Below are 21,988 nucleotides of genomic sequence, written 5' to 3' on the forward strand. Positions count from 1 at the left end.
ATTCTTCTAACCTCATTTACCTACTTCATACAACATCAACTGGAGGATCAGAACTACTTTTAGCCACTTTGGTGTTACTCTTTAGGCCCATTTGAGAAGAAGCCATAAAGTGTTGGCTCTCCAATCCTTCATCTCAATATAGCCCAAGCAATAAGGTATATCAGGCCCATGTAGGCCATCCACGTGATCCTGTCTTTCCTGTAGAATTTCAGGTAGTTGAATTGCAGCAGTGAAGAAAGCCTTGTAAACTGTCTGGTTGTGTAAGGAGTCCACAACTCCAATACTGCCCACTCAGCTTGCATATTCTCTTGATAGCTCCGCCCCTAATCTTTTTACTTTGATTTGAATATAGTTTTCAGTCAGGCCAGAAAGAGCACTAAAAGCTCTATGTTCCCCAGTCTTCCCCCACCCCGCCCAAAAGCTCGAGGCCCATTGGGCTTTGGCATCAGTCTGAAAAGATCACGTTCTCTCTTTCTACCCGGAGTGCGACACAGGAGGGAGGCTGACCTGGGTGGGGTGATTTGAGGAAACTGGATGACTTCCCAGCCTCTCATGAGTCAGGTGTTCATGGCCTCATTCTTTTGTTCAAAGTGAATTCCTGGAACATAACCCGTTTTGTGATATCAATGCAAAAACACCTTCAGTGCCAAATGATGTCTTTTGGGGTCACATTAGTGGACCCTCCAGGCAGCCTGCTCTTCACAATGGGAGAGGTGGGTGAGCAAAGGCAGCCGGGAGTCTGTTTTTGCAGGGTCTCCGGGGCAATAGTGAGGAGTGTGGATTTTGAGCAATGGGAAGTTATTAGGGAGTTTAAAGCAGTGACAGGCCATGATCTGGGTACTCATTTTTAGAAGGTGTTTCTGTCAGCTGAGTGGCTAAGGGACTGGAGGGAATGAGCGGATGAGGGAACCTGGTGAGGAGGCGATTCATTCATTCTCTAAGTCTGTGCTGCACTCCAGCTTTATGGGTGGAAGGCCGTGGGAATAAGGCTTTCTATCCTCCTGGAGCTCAAGGGACAGAAGGAAAACAAACAAACAAACAAAAGTAAGCACTCAAAAGAGATCAGTTCAAACCGGGATAAATGCTGTGCAGAAAATAAAACACGTGCTATGATAGAGTGACTAAGCGGGGAGGTGGTGGTCACGTTGGGGGGTTGCAGGGATGGCCTTTCTGAGGAAGTGCCATTCTCACCAACACCTAAATAAGGGGAATGAGTGAGTCATGTGAAAATGTGAAGTGGGGATGGGGGTGGGGTGTTCTAGGCAGAGGAAACCATGAGTACAAAGACCCATGTGCAACTGGGGGGTGGTGAGTGAGGACTGGGGCCCAAACAAGGGTAGAGAGGTAGGCAGGATCCAGCCAGCCCAGGCAGCTCCTTGACACCCGTGGTTAGGAGTTTGAGCTTTATTCAGTGGCGATGAGGAGCCATTATAGACTTTCAAACAGAGGCACCAAGGAGCAACAAACTACAGCCCATGGGCCAAATCCGGACTGCAGCCTGTTTTTTTGTAAATAAAGTTTTATTGGAACCCAGTCTCACCGATTTATTTCCATATGGTCCGTGGCTGCTTTCATGCTACAAAGGCAGAGCTGTATTGGGGACAGATGGTAAAATCCTGGCCCTTAACAGAGTAGTTCGCTGACTCCTGATCTAATTGACATTTTAGAAGGTAATCTGGCTGCCCTCTGAGGTAGTGCCATGGAGTAAGGTTATGAGGATGTGCTGCAGGACACAGAGGAAGGTGGGGGCTTTTCTTAGCATCCGTCCTTGTTGGCTGATGTTCTCTCCGCCATCGGAGAGAGGGAGGATGGTGGACTCATCTCTCTCTCCGCCATCGGAGAGAGGGGGGATGGTGGACTCATCTCTCGGGGCGCGCGTTGCTCTGAATACAGAGACAATGTCTGTGCAGGGGATGCTGCCTGCCGTACTGTGACCAGCCGAGCAGACTCTGCCTCGCCCGGTGAACTTGGCAAGAGAAGTTAATCACTGCTTGTGGGGCCTCCACCCAAACCATAACCGCCTGTCTTTTGTCTGCGGCACCTCGTCACCAATTTGGGGCTTAGAGACAGCACAGGCCAAGCAGCTGTTTCCCATTACCTGCTTGTCCCATTTCAGCAGCCCATCGTGACTGCCAGGCATGCCCACACCACTCCCAACAGAGAGCAAGAGACACTGTGAGAAACGGATCTCATTTCCAAATTTTAGGGCAGATTGGTTTTGTTTTGTTTCTTGAGAAAAACATCAAATAAGTAAAATAGTTGAGCATTGTGTTAGAAAACTAACCCCAAACATCTGGGTTCTCTGTACCATGGGAGCTTATTTTCATTCCTTTGGTTGTAACTGATAAATATTCACAGGGTAATTGAGTTAGTACATTTTTTAGAAGGAAAACCATCCGTGTTATATAAAGAAATGGTGGAGATGAAGGCAGGGATAAGAGAAGATTCTGGGTGACAGCAGCAGTCCCTAAGTAGCTCACTATAGGTGGGGTGGGAGGTCAGAATGTACTTCACATTTATTTCAACAAACATTTATTTATTTTTATTTTTTTAAGTTTATTTACTTACTTTGAGAGACAGAAAGAGAGAGAGAGAGAGGGAAAGGGGCAGAGAAAGAGGGAGAGAGAATCCCAAGCAGGCTCCACGCTGTCAGCACAGAGCACGATTCAGGGCTTGATCCCACGATTGGAGATCACAACCCAAGCTGTTAGTCTGTTGCTTAACCGACTGAGCCACCCAGGTGCCCCTCAACAAGTGTTTATTGAGCACCTACTCTTTGCCAACCACTGTCAAGTGCTGGGGAATCTGAGTTAAATAAAATGAGGTTCCTGCTGTCCGGGGCCTCACAATCTGGTAACGAATAAAACAGCAGCAATATGATAAGATAACAAAAACAAAGCACTTGTAATAGCTCTTTCATCCGTACAACATCCCTGTCACATGGATATCATCATTCCAATTAAAAAATTTTTTTATGTTTATTATTTATTTTTGAGAGAGAGAGTGTGTGTGTGAGCAGGCAAGGGGCAGAGAGAGAGGGAGACACAGAATCGGAAGCAGGCTCTAGGCTCTGAGCTTTCAGTACAGAGCCCAACGCGGGGCTCAAACCCACGAACCGTGAGATCATGACCTGAGCCAAAGTCGGACATTCAACCGACTGAGCCGCCCAGGCGCCCCAAGTTTAAATTGAGATTTGAAGGGTAAATGTTGGAGTTGGGATTGGAAACCATATCTGTCTGCCATTAGAGCCTTTTGCTGCCCCTCTGATTGGTAGAACTAGACCAGTCAGTGTAAGTTCAGAAAAGGTAGGTTTCAGTTTAAGAACAAAAGGGGCTACTTTGGAAGGTGATGAGCTGTGTGTGAAGAGCAGTGTGTAAATAGAAGCATATGGAGGCATGGCTGGATCCAGAGTCTCAAAGGATATTGTCAGAAATTAGTCTTTCTCCACATTTTGACTCCACTTTCCCCTAGCTTGGCTTCCATATGGGTCCTTCCTCATGGAGTGGCCAGGGTGCCCCCAGCAGCTCCAGGCTAACATTCTATCTGCTTAGAAGCCTCAACAGAAAGAGGGCAGTTTTTCCCAATAGTTCCAGCAAAAGTCCCAGGATTAACTCTGGCCTGGCTTGAGTCACATGCCCATCTCTGAGCCAATCCCTATAGCCATGAATGTAGGCGTCTTACTGAGTAAACTTATCCAACCGTATGGACTGAGGACAGTCCCCAACCCCATGTTCTGAGGTCCCCCAGTGCAGTTCCTCTCAATGATACAAAGGCACTGGCTCTTTGGGACCTTCATATGGGAGGTCATGGTAGTTCAACAGGCTTGGTTAATCACTCACTGTGTGACCTTGAGTAAATACCATCCTCTCTCTGAGCCTCATCCATAAGCTGGGTATTCATCACATCTTCCTTGCTGGCTGAAGGCATGCTCACCACAGTGCCTGGCCCAGGAAATGATGCCCAACAACCCCAGGGAGGGACTTATGTGAGAAGAGGCAGGGTGGGTTGGGACAAGATAATCTCAGGACCAGGATGCAGGGATGGGTAATATATGGGTGGATGGCCAGTGATTTGGCCAAGTGGACAGTCATTAGGCCACGTCTGAATGCATGACAGATGCTGAGTTTCCATATTGAGCTCCTGGAATAGAAGCCACTCTGACAAGGGCTGTTTGTAAAGGCCAAGCCAAGCTTGCTTCCCTCTTCGGCTTCTTAAGCTCCAGCCAGATCACCAGAAAGCAGCATTCCCAGAATGAATTGGCTCAGCTCCTTACAGAAATGCTGCCAGAAAAGGACAATTAGCTATGGGCCTTTGGCTTTTATAGGGGTCTGCATTAGACACAGCTGGAGTGGGAGGAAATGCACATTCAGGGTCTTGTTTGTGGCCCCCTTAGAGGAAAGGTGGGGCTGTGTGGCAGAGCAAGCATGAGACTGCAGCCAGCCTGCCTGCACTGAATCCTGGCTCTGCCCATAGCAAGCCATGTGATCCTGGGCAGGACCTCAATTTTCTCATCTGTAGTTTAGGGGAGACGATGATAAAAATCGTAGCTGCCTCAAAGGTTTGTTGTAAGGATCCCACATAATAATTCAAGCCATTTTTACAGGTCAAAAAAATGTTGCTGTCAGCAATTTCTTATGGGTCAACCTGAAATTCTTGACCCAGAGTATGTGTTAACCATTGACCTACGCTATCCACGGCCCTCCCAACGATCTTACGATGAGGGTACTGCCAGGCCTGCATTACAGGCCAGAGAGCAGAAGAGCAGCATAGCCGCCATCCTGAAGCCTGTACTCTGTGCCAGCCAGTAGGAAAATCAAACGTCAGAGAGGCAGAGCTCTCCGCCAGGGGTCGCGCAGACAGAGCTGGGCCTACAACCAGGGGCTGACAAGTTTTCTTTGCTTATACATTTCTGGCTCCTGCAGCAGGATTGTTTCTAGAAGACATGATCCTTCATTCTATCAGAGTCCCTTATATGAGGATCTAGGTGATAAATTTCTCTCAGAAGTCAGTGCCAAGGAAAACAAACTTGTCCCTTCTGGTGAACTGGTATGTTTCCTTTAATCAGAGAAACCTATGATTATGTTTCCAGAGCAGGTGAATTTTTATTATCTTTATTGTGGGGCATTTAATACATAATTGCATAAAGTGCATCACATGCTTTCCAGAGCAGGTGAATTTTTATTATCTTTATTGTGGGGCATTTAATACATAATTGCATAAAGTGCATCACATGAACAATCCCCTTGCTACTCAAAATGTGGTCCATGGACCAGCTGCAAAGGCATCACCTGGGAGCATATCAGAAATGTAGAATCTCCAGCTCCTCTTGAGACCTGCTGAATCCAAATCCGCATTTTAACAAGTTGGTCAGGTAACTTGTAGGCACATTTCATATTGAGGCATCCTGCACCGTAGCATTTAATTTCCACCACATCCAGTGAGATAAAGACTATTTTCCCCATTTTACGAATAAGTAGTCTGTTTATTGAGGTGAAGCCACCTGACTCAGGCCACACAACTAGGATTCTAACTGATTCTGGAGCCTGCACTGTTACCACTGCCCAGCCCCTGGAAAGTAGGAGGAAGTGTCGTGAGCAAAGGCCTAGGGGAAGACTGAGAACCTTGGGACAGATTATTGACAGTGTTTCTTGGCCAACTTAAAGCTCTGGGCACCTTTCCCAGAGATTCAAGGAACTTAGACCTGGCAGAACTCCTAGATGCCCAAGTTCAGGTGACAGTCTACAGCCTTGGAATCAAGTGCTATTGTAGAGGTGAAGAGGAGAGGCTTTGGGGTCAAATCAAAACCCACCAGGTGAGCATCCTCAGGCCTGCTGATATAACCTTGCTGAGTCTCAGTTTCCTCACTTGTAAATAGGGCCAAGGGTATCCACTGTGTCAAATTCCTGGGAGGATAAAACAATCTTATGACATTAAATTCCTTCATCCAGTGCATGACAAACAGCATAATAAATGTTAACTGGAATTAACAAATGAGCGCACACACACACACACACACACACACACACACACACACACAAGGGAACCCTCTTATTCATAACATGGAGTCACCAAACTAGTCACAAGTAATTTGAAACTGATGTAATGTGCTGAATCTTCCTCCATGAAGTGGAAACTGGGCAGCCAAATGGTCAGGTGAAAAATATGACTCTGCTCTTGAAGTTGCTTGTGGATGGAGTCCAACCCCATGGGGCTCCTGCTCTTCCCAGGACATTTTTGTACTGTCTTTGCCTGGTTTGGCATTACGGTCATACTAGCTTTAAAAAATGAATTGAGAAGAGTTACCTCTTTGTGATGATCAGTTTTATGTGTTAGCTTGGTTAGGCTGCAGTACCTAGTTATTTGAACATTAGGTGTTCCTGTGAAGATATTGTTTTAAGTTTATTTATTTTGAGAGAGAGAGAGTTCAAGAGCTTGGGGGAGGGGGGGTACAGAAAGAGGGAGAGAAAGACAATCCCACGCAGGCTCCATGCCATCAGCTCAGAGCCTGATGCAGGCCTTGAACTCATGAACTCTTCTGATCTGAGCTGACATCAAGAGTCGGATGCTTAACTGACTGATCCACCCAGGTGCCTCATGCTGTGAAGAAATTTTGTGGATCTGATTAACATTCATAATCCGAAGACTTTAAGTAAAGGAAATGATCCTAGATCATCTTTGGCATCCTGTTTCAATCAGTTGAAAGGCCTTAAAAGCTGAGCTGAGGTGTCTTCGAAGGAGAGGAAATTCTGCCGGGGACTGCAGCTTCAGTTTGTGCCCAAATCCTGACAGCCTGACCTACAGATTCCAGATTTGCCTAGACAGCCTCCACAGATGTGTGAGCCAATTCCTTGCACTAAATCCATATGCATTCATACAGAAAGACATAAATGTATGGTTCTGTTTCTCTGGTTGAACCCTAACCGAAACAGACTTTGGTACCAGAAGTAGTTCTGGGAAAATACAATCTGAAGGAAGAGTTTTTTGAATTGGTTCTGGGTTTTCCAAAGTTGGTTCTCTGATGTGATTACAGTTAAGAACACTAATGAGTATTTTCAGTGGTAGAGGATGCTGGTAGACCATGGTATAATGTGGCACTACAGGTATACAAAATATGGCCATTGCATAATACAAGGAAAAGTATGTCTGGAATACAAGAGATCCATTAGGCTGTCTCCTAATACTGCCATATCATGTAATTAAAGTAAATGGAAAATGACAACAATCCAATTCAGGCAGAACTATCAGTGGCCCAGACCATTCAGGAATGAAGGTTTGGGTCACCCAAACCTTGATAAAGGAACATGACCAGCCGAGGGCAAATGGACTATGGAATGGGTAGTAGAAGTACATAGTTATAAACACCAACTACAATCAGCTGACCAGTTGTGGAGATGGGGGATATAATAGTTATGAGTATTTCTTCATTATTTTGTTATGAATATGTTTGTGTAGATCTTAAGCAAATATTTTTGTTTCAGCATGGGTCCACCTCCTTTGTCCACTTATCATCTAACATAAGATGTATTAATAATAGTTAACTTTATATTACAGTATTTAAGTTACAGGGTATCAAGGGGGAGAAAACATCACTCAATGACTTTGTATTTTCTTCGGGGGAAACAGTATATTTTCAGTTGTATACGGAACAGTTATATCAGGGCACCTGGTGGCTCTGTCCACCAGTGTCTGACTCTTGATTTCGGCTCAGAGTATGATCTCATGGTTGTGAGATTGAGCCCTGTGTTGGGCTCTGCACTGACAGCATGGAGCCTGCTTAGGATTCTCTCTCTCCCTCTCTCTTTCTCTGCCCCTCCCCAGTTTGTATGTGCATGCTCTCTCTCTCAAAATAAATAAATAAACATTTTAATTTTTTTCTTTTAACTTGTTTTATTTTTTATTTTTTTAAATTTACATCTAAATTAGTTAGCATATAGTGCAACAATGATTTCAGGAGAAGATTCCTTAGTGCTCCTTACCTATTTAGCCCATCCCCCCTCCCACAACCCCTCCCATAAGCCTTAGTTTGCTCTCCATATTTATGAGTCTCTTCTGTTTTGTCCCCCTTCCCTGTTTTTATATTATTTTTGTTTCCCTTCCCTTATGTTCATCTGTTTTGTCTCTTAAAGTCCTCATATGAGTGAAGTCATATGATTTTTGTCTTTCTCTGACTAATTTCAGTTAGCATAATACCCTCCAGTTCCATCCACGTAGTTGCAAATAGCAAGATTTCATTCTTTTTGATTGCCGAGTAATACTCCATTGTATATATATACCACATCTTCTTTATCCATTCATCCATTGATGGACATTTGGGCTCTTTCCGTATTTTGGCTATTGTTGATAGTGCCGCTATAAACATTGGGGTGAATGTGGCCCTTCGAAACAGCATAGCTGTATCACTTGGATAAATGCCTAGTAGTGCAATTGCTGGGTCGTAGGGTAGTTCTATTTTTAGCTTCTTGAGGAACCTCCATACTGTTTTCCAGAGTGCCTGCACCAGCCTGCATTCCAAATTAAATAAACATTTTTTAAAAAGAATAGTTATATCATGTTACGTGAAGCTATGATGTAGCTCTTCTTTTTTTGGAGATTGTATATGGTTTAAGGAAATATGTATGGGTGCCAAGTTGACAAGGCATGACTGTGATGGTCAGTCTTATCTGTCAGCTTGGCTAGGCTTTAGTCCCCAGTTATTCCATTAAACACAATCTAAGTGTTGCTGTAGAGGTATTTTATAGATTGATTATCATTCATAATTCATTCAGTTGACTTTAAGCAAAGAGATTATTTTAGTTTATCTGGGTAGGCCTAATTCAATCAACTGAACTGTTTATAGAAGCAGAACCAGTGGTTTCCCTGAAATTCTGCCTGTGGACTGCAGCATCATGTCATGGCCAAGAGTTCCAGCCTGCCCTTACTGGCTGCCACCCTCTGGGTGTTGGAGTGCCTAGCCAGCCACCACAGCAGCATAGGCCAATTCCTTGCAATAAATCTATATATTTGTTGGATTCTATTTCACTGACTGAATTCTGACTGATACACACCTCTTCTATTTTCAGGGAGATTGTGTAGAATTGGTATTGATTCTTCTTTGAATGTTTAGTAGTTTCTCCAATAAAATTATCTGAGCCTGGAGTTTTCTTTTTTTTTGAGACTTTAAAAAATTATATATTGGATTTCCTTAATAGTTATAGGGCTATTGAAATTATTTCATATTGAATGAGTTGTAGCAGTTTGTGTTTTACAAGAAATTGGTCCATGGTCTAACTTATGTATGTAAAGTGTACTATTCCCTTATTCTTTTGATGAGGGTGGGGAATGTCGTATTATCCTCGGTTTCCTAATGTTGATAATTTGTGTCTATTTTTCCTCTGTCAGTCTTGCTGGAGACTTGGCAATTTTATTTATCTTATTCAAAGAACCAGGTCCTTGTTTCACTGATTTTCTCTATTTTTAAATGTTTCCCCCCGCCCGGAGTTTTATTGAGATATAATTGACATATAACATTATGTAAGTTTCAGGCGTTCAACATAATGATATGATGTATGGATATATAGTAAAATGACCCCCACGATAAGTTTAGTTAATGCCCATCATCTCACATAGTTTTAATTTTTTTCTTGTGATAAGAACTTTAAGATCTACTCTCTTAGCAATTTTCAAACAAACAATACAGTAATGTTAACTATAGTCACCATGCTGTATATTACATCCCCAGAACTTATCTTAGAACTGGAAGTTTGTACTTTTTGACCATCTTCACCCATTTCCCTACTCCCTATGCTGGCAACTACCAATGTGTTCTCTGTTTCTATGGGTTTGGTTTTTTATAAGTTCCAAATTCCACATACAAGTGAAATCATATGATATTTTTCTCTCTGTCTGACTTATTTCACATAGCATAATTCCCTCAAAGTCCATCTACGTTGTTGCAAATGACAGTATTTCCTTCTTTTTTATAGCTAAACAATATTCCATTGTATGTGGGTGTATATCACATTTTATACATATATATACATATATACTGTGCGTGTGTATGTGTCTGTGTGTGTGTGTGTGTGTGTGTGTGTGTGTGTAAACCACGTGTTCTTTGTCCATTCATCCACTGACAGACACTTGGTTATCTTCATATCTTGGCTGTTGTATATAATACCGTAATGAACATGGGAGTGCATATATCTCTTTGAGAATGGTTTCATTTCCTTCAGATATATACTCAGAAGTGGAATTGCTGGATCACATGGTAGTTGTATTTTTAATTTTTTGAAGAACCTCCATACTGTTTTCCACAGTGGCTGCACTAATTTACATTCCCACCTACAGTGCATGAGGGTTCCCTTTTCTCCACATCCTTGCCAACACTTGTTACTTCTTGTCTTTTTGATTCTAACTGTTCTGACGGGTGGGAAGTGACATCTCACTGTAGTTTTGATTTGCATTTCCTTGCTCATTAGTAATGTTGAGCACCTTTTCATGTGTCTGTTGGTCATTTGTATGTCTTCTTTGGAAAAATGTCTGTCTATTCATGTCTTCTTCCTATTTTGAAATCTGATTGCTTTTTTTGCTATTGACTTGTGTGAGTTCTTTGTTTATTTTGGATATGAACCCCTTATCGGATAATATGATTTGCAAATTTTTTTCTCCCATTTGATAGGTTGCGTTTCTACTTTTTGATGGTTTCCTGTGCTGTGCAGAAGCTTTTTAGTGTGAGGTAGCTCCACTAGTTTATCTTTGCTTTTGGTGTCAAATATAAAACGTCATTGCCAAGACTGATACCAAGGATCTTACCCCCTATGTTTTTTTTCTATGAATTTTATAGTTTTAAGTCTTACACTCAAGTCTTTCGTTCATTTTGTGTTGATTTTTGTCCATGATATAAAATGGCGGTCCTGATTCACTCTTTTGCATGTGGCTGTCCAGTTTTCCCAACCCCATTTATTGAAGAGAGTGTCCTTTCCTCATTGTATATCCTTGGCTCTTTTGTCGTAAATTAATTGACCATATATACATGGGTTTATTCCCTGGCTTTCTGTTTTGTTCCATTGACACATGTGTCTGTTTTTATGCTTACACCATACTGTTTTGACACCGTAATTTTGTAATATAGTTTGACATCAAGAAATGTGATATCGATTTTCTCTATTTTTAATCTCTTTGATGTCTGCTACTTACTAATTTATTCTTTCTGGTTTGCTTTGCTTTGCTCTTTTTCCTAAGTTCTTGACATGGAAGCTTAGATTATTGATTGGAGATTTTTCCTCTTTTATAAGTGATGCATTTAATTCTACGAATTTCCTTCTCAGCACTGTGTTAACTCTTTCCCATAAATTTTGATATGTCGTGTTTTTTTTTCATTCAGGTCAATGTACTTTTATTACCCTAGAGACTTCTCTTTAACCCATGGATTGCCTGGGAATGTGATTTTTAGTTTCCAAGTGTCTGGAGCTGTTCATGTTATTTTTCTGTTACAGATTTGTAGTTGATTCCATTGCGGACAGGGAATATATTCTCTATGATGTCAATTCTTTTAAATTTGTTGAGTTTTTTATGGCCCAGGATATAATCTATCTTGATATATGTTCCATGGGTTCTTGAAAATAATGTGTATTCTGCTGGTGGTGGCGGAGTGTTGGTTGGTGTGATGTAGCATTCTTCTACATCCTTGCTGATTTTCTGTTTAGCTGTCTAGCCATCATTGAAAGAGGGCTGTTGAAAACTCCAACTATAATTATTTGAATTTGTCTATTTCTCTTTTCAGTTCCATCATTTTTTGCTTTACATATTTTGCAGCTCTCATTTGGTACGTACACATTTGGGTTGCTGTGCCTTCTAGGTGGATTGATTCTTTTATCATCATATAATGTCCCACTCTGTTTCTGGTAATTCCCTTTCTCCTGGAGTCTACTTTACGAGACATCAATATAGACACTCCTGCATTGGTTTAAGTAATGTTTTCATGTTGTATCTTTTTCCACTCTTGCTTTCAACTTGACTATACCACTATATTTGAAGTGAATTTCTTATAGACAGCATAGAGTTGGTTTCTGTTTTTTAATCTACTCTGCCAGTCTGTGTCTGTTAATTTGTATAGTTAGGTCATTTAAATTTAATGTAAATGATGATATTATAGGGCTTAGGTCTGCCATTTTATTTTTTGTTTATTTTCTGTTTTCAATTTATTTGTTTGCTGTTTCTTAAAATTTTTTTTAACATTTATTTATTATTGAGAGACAGAGAAAGACAGAGCATGATCAGGGGAGGGGCAGAGAGAGAGGGAGACACAGAATCCGAGGCAGACCCCAGGCTCTGAGCTGTCAGCACAGAGCCTGACACGGAGCTCGAACTCACGAACCGTGAGATCATGACCTGAGCCAAAGTCGGACACTTAACTGATTGAACCACCCAAGCGCCCCTTGTTTGCTCTTTGTTACCTGCCAGTGGCTTACTTGAACATTTTTTTAGAATTCCATATTGATTTATCAATAGTGTTTCTGAGTATATCCCTGTATAGATTTTTTTATTGGTTGTTGTAAGTGTTGAATTGTACACACAAAACTTATCAGTCTATTGATGTCATCATTTTACTAGTTGAAGTATATAAACCTTAGTGCCCTTTATGTCTCTTCGCCCCATTTATTTATAATATAAGTATTATATAATATATATAACATAACTGTCTAAGATGTTTCTTCTGTATACATGTAGAACCATAGCAACCAGTGTTATAATTTATGCTTCACCCACCAGACATAATTTGGGAAACTCCAGAGAAGAAGGAAAGCCTATTTTATTTACTCATATTTCTGCTTACTGTGTTCTTTCTTTTTTTCCCCTGATGTTTCAAAGTGATTTTTATTGCTATTCTTATTACCTTTCTGTTTAGAGGACTTCTTTTAGACATTCTCTTAAGGTAAATATGCTGGTAACAAATCTCTAAGTTTCCCTTCATCTGAGAATTACTCGATATCCTCTTTATTCCTAAAGAATACTTTTACTGGTTACAGGATTCTGGGTTGATGGTTGTTTTCTTTCAGCTCTTGAAAAATACTACCCTGTTTGTCTGACTTCCATTGTTTCTGATGAGAAAACTACTGTCTTCGAATTCCTTCTTCTTTATAGGTAAAGTATAGTTTTTCTCTGATGGCTTTTAAGATGTTTTTCTTTGTTTTTAGTTTTCATAAGTTTAATTGTGATGTATCTTATTGTGCATTTCTTTGGATTTATCTTATTTGACATAGCCTAAGCTTTTTAAATCTGTAGGCTTACTTCTCTTGACAAACTTGTGAAGTTTTCAGCTGTTATTTCTTTTCTTTCTTTCCACTTTATTTAGGCATGATTGATATACAAAAACCCTGCACATAATTAACGTGTATAATTTGGTGAGTTTGGACATATGTATACACTCACATTACCATCACCATAATCAAGGTAATAAACATATTGATCACTTCTAAAAATTTCCCTATGTCCCTTTGTGTTGATTTGTTTGTCTACCTGTTTGTTTTGTGTTAAGAACACATAACGTGAGACCTGCCCTCTCAACAAATGTTTAAGTTCATAATGTCCCCTCATTTCTTCTAGTGCTTATTGAGCCCCATGCCCTTGCTCCGCCCCTTCTGGAACTCTGATGACACAAAGGTTGGATCTTTTGTTATAGTCCCACAGAGCCCCTGATGCTCTGTCCTCTTTTCTTTTCCTGTTTGTTTTCTCTCTGCTGTTCAAATTGGGTAATTTCTATGGTTCTATCTTCTGGTTCACTGATTCTTTCCTCTGTCCCCTCCATTCTCTGCCAAGTCCACCTTCTGAGCTTTCATTTAGGTTATTTTATTGTGTTTAGGACTTAAATTTCTAAAATTTCCATTGGGTTTCCTTTATATTCTCTATTGCTTTGTTGAGGCTTTCCATTTATTTCAGTTATTTCAAGTTTATTCATAATTGCTTGTTGAAGCATTTTTAATGATGGCTGTTTTCAGACTTTTGTCAGATAATTCTAACATCTGTCTCATCTTTGTGTTAGCATCTACTGATTTTTTTTTTTATTCATTCAATCTGAAATCATCCTGTCTCTTGGTATAATGAGTGATTTCCTATTGAAACCTGGATATTTTTGTATTATTTAAACCTCCTGTTTAGCTGGGTTTCTTTGACACCATTTCCACAGGAGAAGGGGGGGGGGTGGCAAATCCTCATTACTGACAATGGGAGCTAGAAGTCTGGGTTTCCCACTCAGCCTCTATTGAAACCCAAGGTAGGAGGTTCCTCATTACTGCTGGGTTGAGCTGAGAATCCTGGCTCCCCATGGGTCTCTATTGACACTTTCCATTACTGCTGGGAGATGGTGAAAGCCTTGACTCCCACTAGAAGTCCTTTGACACCACCCCAGTGGGGAGTGGGAGGAATACCTTATTAGTCCAAGATAGAGGTAGAATTCCAGGATCCCTACTGCAGTGGCAGCAGGGAGGCATTAATGGCCAGCAGAGATGAAAGTCCCAGATCCCTGCTTGCCCTTCTCTGACACCACCCCAGCAGGGATGTTGGGATGCCTTGTTACAGCCTCGCAAATGTCAAAGTCTAGCTCCCTTTTACCCTTTTCTGGTATGGTTTCTGTGATGTTTAACTAGGGTAGAGCAGTAATTGTCTAAAAGTTTTCTGTCTTGCTAAGCTTCCCTTTCCCTGGTCATTGGTCTAGAGAGAGTAGGCTTTGTTGTTGGGGCTTTTTTGTTTGTCCCCATTGGTGTTTCCTAGTCACCAGCTTCTTCTGCTCTAAGTTTCTTTCTAGGACATTTTGATTCCTGTCTGAGCTTGGGTCATCTGTGCCCACATCACATGGGGCTGTTGTAACAGCACTGTGAGGTCCCCTGGAAGATCACGTGGGTACTGTCTGCCCCAAGGGGCCTCCTGAACATGGACAGAGACAACCATGGTTTACAGACAGGAATACAACATGGATAATGGGGGGCAGGGAGGCAGGGAATGAGTCATTTGTTCTTTCTTCAGGAGTGTTTTTGGTGTTTGAAGAGTGATTTTTTTCGTCATGTGTCCAACCTTTATTATTTCTTTTGTTGTTGTCATTATGAAGAGTTCACAACTATTCTAGGAAAAATGAGAAACTAATGTTGAGGAAAAAGAAGAAGCTAACCTATATCTCACCACCAGAGAAAAGAACTATTAACTTTTTGGTTTATATCTTGTAGTCTTTTATTTTGAATATATTATATGCACATGTGTAAATATATGTGCATCTGATTTTAAAGTAAAATAGAATAACATTAAACATAGTTTTTTTCAGTTTTATATTTTATTTTTTAAATGTTTATTTATTTATTTTGAGAGAGAGAGCACAAGCAGGGAGAGGGGCAGAGAGAGAGAGGGAGAGAGAGAATCCCAAGCAGGTTCTGTGCTATCAGTGGGGAGCCCGACTCCAGCTAGAACCCATGAACCATGGGATCATGACCTGAGCGGAAATCAAGAGTTGGGTGCTTAACCAACTGAGCCATCCAGGCACCCTCAGTTTTATATTTTAAAGTAATTTCATACTAACAAAAAGTTGCAAGAATAGTAACAAGGAACTCCCATATTCCCTTCACCCAGATTCACCAAATGTTTCCATGTTGCCCTATTTCTTTCATCCCTTTCTCTCGTTCTCCCAGTCTCTTTACTCTGTATTCCTAAATATTTCAGTGTCTATTTTCTAAGAACAAGAGCATTCTTTTGCATACCACAGTACAATTAACATTGTTTCAATAATATTATCCAATCTACAAACCATTGTGCAAATATTGCCAATTGTCCCAATAATATTTGTTTTTCTGGTCCAGTATTCATTCTGGAATCATAAATTGTATTTAGTTTTCATGTCTCTTTAGTTTTCTGTAATCTGGAGCCATTCCTCAGCCTTTATTTGTCTTTCCTGATTTTAACATTGTTAAACAGTACAGGCCAAGGTGTTTTACAAAATGTCCCCCAATCTGAGTTTGTCTGATCTCTCCTCCTGATCAGACTCAGATAATGCTTTTTAACAGGAATATCACCAAAGTGATATTGTGTCCCTCTCTATGCATCTTATCAAGAGGCACTTAATGATAGTTTGTTCTATTGTCGGCAATGTTAACTTTTATTTCTTGGTTAAAATGGTGTGTTCCAGGTTTCTCTTCTGTAAAGTTACTATCTTCTCTTTTGTATTAGTAGATAATTTTTGGAGTGATACTTTCAGACGATATAAATATCCTCTACCTCATCAAATATTCACCCATAAGTTTTAGCATCCATTGCCTGAATCACTTGCTACTGTTATGCTTGTAAAAAGGTTATTTTCTCATTTCAACAATGTATTTTACATCTATCAGTTGGCATTCTATTATAAGGATGTGGTTTCTTTCTACGTCCTTTTTTTCACTGAGAAATTTTAATGCCTTTTGCGATGTCACAATGCTCTTCTGGTACTAACTACCTAGAGTTTATCACAGACTCCACAGGTTAAGGGCACAGCCTCCAATGAGACTGTCCTCACTTCAGATGGGCCCCCCAGTCATCCATTATTTTGACCAACTAGCTGCAAATTTGGGAGGTTCACATGACCCCCTGAGGTTTGATCATTTGCTAGGATGACTCCCAGAATTCCAGAAGGTGCTACCCTTATGATTATGGTTGTGTTAGGAAGGCTGTAGATCAGGACCAACCAAACAAAGAGACACACAGAGTGAGATCCGGAAGCACTTCTTCCCTACAAATCTTTGATGTTATCTTCCCAGTGCCAGGTCTTACGCTGAGTTAGGCAATGGAGGCACAAGTCAGATATGGGGAGCAGACCTGCTGCCGGCTGATGAGAGGGAGGGAAGACCACCCAGGTAGAGGGAATAGCATTGCAAAGATGCAGAGGCATGTAGTGGAATTCTTTGGCATGATCAGAACATTGGTTGGAACATTATATATAATGCTGAGTGAGAGTGTTGTGGAGAATGAAGCTATGCACTGAAGTTTGCACCTCGTCCTATGGGCCCGGGAGGAGCAGAGTCTGTGAAAGGAAGTGAGGAGGGCAGTGACAGGATCATAGCTATGTGACATAAGTAGCTCTCTGCACATTATGGAGGATGGATTGCAAGGAGAGGACACTCAGAGACTGCTGGAGATTTGTAGAAAAAAGGCAGGAGGTGATGAAGAGTACAAGCTAAGGTGGGAGCCATGGGCATGGAGAGCAGGGGTGAGTCAAGGTGAGGGTAGGTGTTCCAGGAGGGTCATCAAGGAGACCACGCTGGGGTGTGTGAGCTCTCCCCCTGGTCCTGGACCCCTCTAGTTAGAAACCTTCTCATTATCATCTGTCTTAGAGGCCAGTGTGCCTCTTTTTCCCATTTTATGTAGTTGATAATTTCCCCAAACAGGATAAGCCTGAAGAAATCTACACAAAGACTCACTGTAATTAAATTTCTGAAAACCAAAGATAAAAATCTGGAAACTAGGTCAGATGCAGTATAGCTGATTTACAGAGTTAATAATAACTCCACAAGTGTGCACAGAGCAGCAAACTCTTCATTAATGTGCTATTTTTGCCAGGTTTTTGGTATCAAAGTTATGCTGGTTTCATAAAAGGAACTTGGAAGCTTTCCTTTTTTCTCTGTGCACTGAAATGCTTTAAATAGCACTGAAGTTATCGTTTCTCTAAGGATTTGGTTGAGTTCACTTATGGGGCTGGTAATTTCTTTTTTTTTTTCTTTTTACATCTTTATTAAGATGTGCCTATGAAACTGTCACCCCAATCAACATGACCTTAGATCTTACCCAAGAGACTTGTCCAGGATCATATATCAGGTGGGTGACACCCCCTCCCAAAATTTCCTTGTTCCCCTTTGCAGTCCACCCCTCCTCCACTCTTGTCCCCAGGCAACCCTGACCTGCTTTCTCCTATTATAGATTAGTTTGCATGTTCTAGAATTTATGTAAATGGAATCAAACAGTATGTACTCTTTCTCCGTTTTGGCTTCCTTCACTCAGCCTACTTGTTTTGAAATACACCCATGTTATGTGTATCAATAGTTCATTCATTTTTATTGCTGAGTAGAATTCCATTGTATGAATACACCACAATTTGTCGATATATTTACCAGTTGAGTGACATTTGGGTTGTTTTCAGTTGGGGACTATTTAAATACAGGTGCTCTAAACATTCATATAGAAGTCTTTGTGTGGACATATGTAACTTAGGAATATATTAGGTCACGTAAGTGTATATTTACCTTTTTTTTGTTTTAGAAATTCTCTTTAATTGTTTTCTTTTTTTTGTAAGTCTATTTATTTATTTTGAGAGAGAGAGAGAGAGAGAGCATGAGCAGGGGAGGGGCAGAGACAGAGGGAGAAAGTGAGAATCCCAAGCAGGCTCTGCACCATCAGCACAGAGCCCAATGCGGGGCTTGAACTCACAAACCATGAGATTGTGACCTGAGCCAAAATTAAGAGTCAGACTCTGAACCGACTGAGCCACCCAGGTGCCACATAGGTGTGTATTTAACTTTTTAAGAAACTACCAAGCTATTCTCTAGTGGTTGTTCCACTTTACATTTCCACCAGCATCGTCCAAGAGTCCCAGTGACTCTGTATCCTCACCAACACCAATTATGAGTTTTGAGTGGTTGTGATTTGGCAACTTTCTCTATTTCTTCTCTTCATCTTAGGCTTGGGTTGCCCAGACAAAAGAGGTGGAGGCATAACTTAGCTACTGATGTTTCATTGCAGGGTAGGGGTGGGGAATACAGATTGAGGAAAAACTGGAAGGGAAGCAGGGAAGGAGAGAAAACAAACACAAGGGGGTACATTGCAAAGCTAGTCACGGGCACAAGAAAACACAGGAGGCCACTCAGCCATGGAATGTCTCTGGAGAAGCCATATGGAACTGGAACATCTTGGCAGGGTATGTGATTAAGGAAGGGAGAGGAATTTATCCACTGATGGCTTTCCATCTCTTGTCATCCTTGGTTCAAATTTACCCCCATGGAGCCTTAACTCCCCTGAATGTGTTGTGTGGCCCCTTTGGACAGCTGCTGGGGAAACCAGATCTGACACCCCAGAGCATAGCGTGGGCATCCCAGGGCACGGTTCTTCATCTGAGTCTAGAAACAAGAGCATCTGGTTGCCCAGTTAGGTTGGACCAGGACATCTAGGACATGTGTTTCTTGCAGTGAAGGTGAGGGGAGGCTGTGCTGAAGCCTAGACAGGACTCTATGGGAGGCTGAGCTCACAGCAGTTGGGAGATGAACTGGCAGTGGGGCCAGCACTGAGCACTGGAGTGGTGCCACAGCCAATGCAGTGGAGCAAACCTGGAGAGATCTGTAAGTTGAGTTGGGTACAATCTTTTGAGATACTTTATGTCTATTAGCCCCTCTAATCTTTGACATAGCCTTGGAATGCAGGCAGGGATTTATAGACCTGCATTTCAGATGAAGAAAGGTAGGTCTTGCCTAAGCGACTTGCCCGGGATCGTACATCAGGCGGGTGAGACACTTGGGCCTCTGTCTGGACCCAGTCCTCTTTCCACATGCTATACAGATGCCAGATATTCTAAGATGTACATTTTGGAGACTGTGTCTGGTTTGGGACACCGTCAAGAAGACAGAAAAACACATCCCAAATCTCGTGTTGGGGTTTTTTTTTGGTGGGGGAGGTTTGGCTACTTTGGGGGAGTCAGGCAGCAGGAGGTCCAGATAATGAGACTGCCATGGGAAGGAAGTTGGGGAATCTGGGAGTCTAGTCCTAATTTGTGTGACCTTGGGCTAATGATTGTTCCCCTTGGACCTCTAAATCAGCAAACATTTGGTGAGAATGTATGCACTATGTGCCATACATTGTACCAATTGTGGAATATATCAAAATGAGGACAATAGTCCTTGTCCTAATGAAATTTCTAATCTGGACCCTCCCCTATGTTCATTCGTCCTGTCAAGTGGGGGAGTCTCTTTCTCCTTTGCCTTGAATCTGGGGATATTGATCTTGAGCTTGAAGAAGCTCAAGAATAATGAGAGATGTAGGATTGGCCATCCCTATCAGCCCAGCTGGCAGTCAGTCAATCCCTAGAAGCAGAGCCAGCCTGCTGGTCGGCAGTTAAGCACAGACACACACAGATCCAGTCAATACTAGAAGAACTGCCTAACTGAGCCCAGCCTGTACTACCAGCCCACAGAATTGTGAGCTAAATAAATGATTGTGGTTATAAGTCACTGATTTTAAGCTGTTTTATTATAAAGCAACAGCTATCCAATACAACATGCAAAATGCTTAGCACAGTAACCACAGTTTAACTAATGGAGATGATGATGATGATGGTCATGGTGGTGGGCAGTATCCATGCTCAGGCCACTGTTGGGAATAGAAGAAAAGGTGGCTTCATGACTCCCAAAGCAGCTCGTGGCATGACATTATTCACAAGAAGAAAAGGCAACAATGACTTCCAGTGAATTTCTACTCACTTATTTATTCTTCAAGGTCTTGACCAATTATAAAGACCTTAAGCCTGGCTAAGGAGATTTGACTTCATGTCCACTATGAAGATCCACTGACAGATTCTAGGCTGAGAGTGTGGGATAATGACTATTTTAGAAAGATAGTGCAGTGGTCAGAAAGGGTCAGGGAGAGAGACGGCCTGAGGGAGGGAGGAGGACAATGTCAGCCACCTCCTTATGCCTTTTATAGCACCCATGACCCTTAGAATAACTCTGACTCCTCAGACTCCACAGGGTCTGAGGTGCGATTGACCTCTATCTACTTGAATCTTTCTCCCCCATTCTCACTCTGCTCCACCCACCAATTTCTCTTAGTCCCTTGGACATGCCCTAATTCATCTTCCCTCAGTGCCTTTGTACATACTATGCTGTTGCCTTCCTTTCCTTCCTGTGTCACTTGTACTCGTCCTTCAAATTTCTGTAACTCAGATGTCTCTGAATCCTTAATCTAAACCAGGTCACCCTGAAGTACCCACCAAAAACGCTATGTTTTTCTTCTGTGGCAGTTGCCATGGTTTATACTTGCATGTGTAATATAGGAGTCATGATTCGATGGGTATCTGTCTCCTCCACCAGACTGTGAGCTCTGCTGGGTCTGTCTTGCTCACTGTTGTGCCCAGAGCCTGGCCCAATGCCTGGTGTGTATCAGGCATAAACAAAATGAATATAAAATGAATGGATGCCCTTAAGTGAAAACCCCTTGGGGCAGAATATCCACGCTTACTTAGAATCTCTCTGTCCTGAAATGACAAAAGAGAAAGGAGAGAGAGACCACAATCCTTAGAGCTCTTCTTGGGGACAAATTGGTCTTGCCCTGGAAGTGTCACTCAGGACTCTGGCTCCTGTTTTATAGCCAGAGGACACGTTTAATCCAGACAATAAATAATCCATCCCACCAGCCCTCATGGCTGAGCGGAAGGTCCTTAAGGAAAGACCAACACTGATGTGGAACATTGAGTTCCCCAACCTCAAGGACACAGAATTTTCCTGCAGGGTTTTAATCATCTATTTGAACAAGGAATGTTTCCCCAAGCCTTGCTTCATAAACAAGTCTGTGATCAGAGGCAAACAAACAGCCCCTGTGTGGACATCTGACGTCTGGAAGATTTCATCTGGGCAGCAGCAGAGAGACTTCACAGAGAAGCCCACAGAGTTGAAAGCAGTGAAAACCTTTGTGGCCATATCCCAGTGTCCCCAAATAGGACAGCCATTGACATCTCTCCCCTTCCTTTTGAAGAATTCCTTTTTGTAATTGGAGCTCCTGGCTTATATACAGCTATTTGTGGGTTTATGTGCCCCTATCTTTCCATTTCTCCTACTAGACCTTTTATGAGGGCAAAGGGCAAGGATAGATCTCATTCACCCATTGTTTTCCTACCCATACATTGCTCAATGCTTGGCACAGAGCTGGCCCCATAAATGTTTGCTGATTGGATAAGCAGTGGTGAAAGGTTGAGTTACAAGTGGGATGGAGAGAGAGCAAACAGTCTGAGAATGGGTTC

At 41.9% G+C, this 21,988-nt stretch overlaps 1 long non-coding RNA gene across 1 annotated transcript in view; it reads left to right on the top strand.

Moving 5' to 3' along the window:
* LOC113594655 (uncharacterized) overlaps positions 1-21,988 on the top strand; it is a 51,663-nt gene that overhangs the window by 21,415 nt on the left and 8,260 nt on the right. The window contains exon 2 of the long non-coding RNA XR_003415081.2: positions 17,728-17,805. This is a non-coding gene — a long non-coding RNA (uncharacterized LOC113594655). The remainder of the gene's footprint in view (positions 1-17,727; positions 17,806-21,988) is intronic.

This window comes from Acinonyx jubatus, chromosome A2 (assembly GCF_027475565.1).
Source record: "Acinonyx jubatus isolate Ajub_Pintada_27869175 chromosome A2, VMU_Ajub_asm_v1.0, whole genome shotgun sequence".
NCBI classification, from domain to species: domain Eukaryota; kingdom Metazoa; phylum Chordata; class Mammalia; order Carnivora; family Felidae; genus Acinonyx; species Acinonyx jubatus.